This window comes from Capsella rubella, unplaced genomic scaffold (genome assembly GCF_000375325.1).
Source record: "Capsella rubella cultivar Monte Gargano unplaced genomic scaffold, Caprub1_0 scaffold_35, whole genome shotgun sequence".
Classification (NCBI taxonomy): domain Eukaryota; kingdom Viridiplantae; phylum Streptophyta; class Magnoliopsida; order Brassicales; family Brassicaceae; genus Capsella; species Capsella rubella.
This window is the reverse complement of record NW_006238891.1, coordinates 2673-5664: the sequence shown is the minus strand read 5'-3', so window position 1 is coordinate 5664 and position 2992 is coordinate 2673. Positions and strand designations below refer to the sequence as shown.

The window sequence follows — 2992 nt, the reverse complement described above, 5'->3', positions numbered from 1 at the left end:
TCCCGTTCCCAACAAACTTGAATTGTCTTAGCTTTCTTTCCTAGAGAGCCACTCTCTTTGCGACTAACCACTGATATCGATTTTCCTTTTACTGACAAATCTGATTCGAGGTCCTCTGGTGGCTGTGAAACAATAAGCTCTGGTTCTGTTACCACCTTCCTCAACACAGAAACATGAAAAACATCGTGAAATGCTGCTAATTCATCTGGTAGGTCTAAATGGTAAGCCACAGCTCCAATTCTTTCTGTGATAGGATAAGGTCCCATATATCTTGGCTTAAGCTTTCCTCTCTTAGCCCAACGGTTTAGGCCTTTAAACATTCTCATTTTCAGATACACCAAGTCTCCAACTTCGAATTCCAAATCTTTTCGTCTCTTGTCTGCATAACTCTTCTGACGATCATGAGCTTCTTTTAATCTGTTTTTAAGCAGCACCACTTGCTCAGTTGTATCTTGAATTATTTCAGGCTCAATGTCTCGACGCTCCCCCACTTCTGTCCAACAAAGTGGTGTGCGACAAGGTCGTCCATAAAGAGCCTCAAATGGTGGCATACCTATGCTCGAATGATAGCTGTTGTTGTAAGCAAACTCCACCAAAGGTAAATATTTTTCCCAACGACCTCCCCAGTCCAGCATACAAGCTCTAAGCATGTCCTCCAATGTCTGAATTGTCCGTTCAGATTGACCATCTGTCTGTGGATGATAAGCTGTACTCAACTGTACATTAGTCCCCAAAGCTTTCTGAAATGCTTTCCAAAATAATGATGTAAACTTTGGATCTCTGTCGGAAACAATGCTAGCAGGAACTCCGTGATATTTCACTATCTCATCCAAATACTTATGAGCTAAGCGTTCGGCCGTGTCCTTTTTATTCACTTCTAGAAAATGTGCCGATTTTGTAAGTCTATCAACAATTACCCAAATTGCATCTCGCTTACTTATTGTCATTGGAAGTCCTGTGACAAAATCCATAGTCACCATATCCCATTTCCATTCTGGCAACGGTAAACCCAGTAAAAGACCACTTGGATTCCTGTGTTCCGCTTTTACCAACTGGCAAGTCGTGCATTTTGCTACCCATTCTGCTACATCTCGCTTCATCCCCTTCCAATGATAATACCTTTTCAAGTCTCTATACATCTTGGTAGAACCTGGATGAATGGCGAAACGCGACTGGTGTGCTTGCTTCAAGATTTCTTCCTTTAGATCTTTATTATCTGGGACACACACTCGACCTTTAAAAACAAATGTTCCATTCTCTGTGGTATGATAACCCACAACTTCAGTTTCTACTAATTGCCTTAGATCAACATCTTCTTTTTGTGCCTCACGAATTCTCCATAATAAGTCAGCTTGATTTACCGCTTTTAAACCCATTACATCGTCGTCGACCAAGACCTCACAAATATTCAGGCATGATAAAGCTGAAACAAGCTCTTGCACCTCCTTGGTTCTACTCACATCACCTCTTCTTCTAATGAGAGCATCCGCTACTTGATTAGCTTTTCCTGGGTTGTAAGCAATATCCAAATCATAGTCTGCAAGCAGTTCCACCCATCTCCTCTGTCTCAAATTCAAATCAGCTTGTGTGAAAATATACTTCAGACTTTTATGATCAGTAAATACTTGCACCTTCTCCCCGTACAAGTAGGCTCTCCAAACCTTAAGAGCAAAAACCACAGCAGCTAACTCTAAGTCATGAGTAGGATAATTATTCTCGTGTTTCCGCAACTGTCTAGAAGCATATGCTATGACTTTACCATCCTGCATAAGAACACATCCTAGCCCAATTTTTGATGCATCTGTATAAAGAACATAAGGTACTCCAACCTTAGGTAATACCAACACATGCGTCTGAGTTAAATGCTCCTTTAACTTTTCAAAACTCTTCTCACATGCATCTGTCCACTCAAACTTTGTCTCCTTACATGTCAATTGTGTCAACGGTTTGGCCATACTTGCAAATCCCTCTACAAATTTTCGATAGTATCCAGCGAGGCCAAGAAAACTACGAACCTCTGTAGCATTCTTAGGTTTAGGCCAATGAGTGATAGTTGTAATCTTCTCGGGGTCAACAGCTACTCCAGCCTCTGAAATAACATGGCCCAAGAATCCAATTTGCTTTTGCCAAAAGCTGCATTTTGCCATCTTTGCAAAAAGTTTCTGATCTCTCAACGTCTGCAATACTAATCTTAAGTGCTTGGCATGCTCCTCCTTACTCCTTGAGTAGATCAAAATATCATCAATAAAAACAATGACAAACTTGTCGAAAAACTCCCGAAACGCGTTATTCATAAGTTTCATAAAAGCTGCAGGGGCATTAGTCAATCCAAAAGGCATGACCACAAACTCATAATGCCCGTAACGTGTCCTGAATGCTGTTTTTCTTACATCCTCCTCTGCAATGCCAATCTGATGGTAACCTGATGCTAAGTCTATCTTCGAAAACCATGATGCTCCTTGCAGTTGATCCAACAACTCATCTATACGTGGTAAGGGATACTAATTCTTAATAGTCACCTTATTCAATCCACGATAGTCTATGCAAAGTCTGAAAGTTCCATCTTTCTTCTTTACAAAGAGAACAGGTGCTCCCCATGGAGAACTACTCGGTCTCACAAACCCCTTGTCTGTAAGATCCTCTAACTGCTTCTTCAGTTCAGCCATTTCTGTTGGAGCTAAACGATACGGCGCCTTGGATATCGGGGCGGTTCCTGGTTCCAACTCAATTGTGAATGCATCTCCTCTATTGGGTGGTGGTCCCTTAAGTGGTTCAAAAACATCTCCGTACTCTGCTGCTACAGGAATGTCATCCAACTCTACACCAATTTCTCCTCCCTCAATAGAGATGGTTGCCACATATGCTTCAGGCCCCTTCCACTCTAACCCTTCAACGTGAATCATTGAAATGATTGGAATTCCGTTATTAGTTTCAACTCCCTAGAATACCAAATTCCCTTCAGCTCGATTGATGATAACACGAGCTCCTCGAC

General features: G+C 41.6%; 1 protein-coding gene across 1 annotated transcript in view; it reads right to left on the bottom strand.

Moving 5' to 3' along the window:
* Positions 1-2992, bottom strand: part of LOC111832590 — a 6208-nt gene that overhangs the window by 1490 nt on the left and 1726 nt on the right. The window lies entirely within an intron of this gene.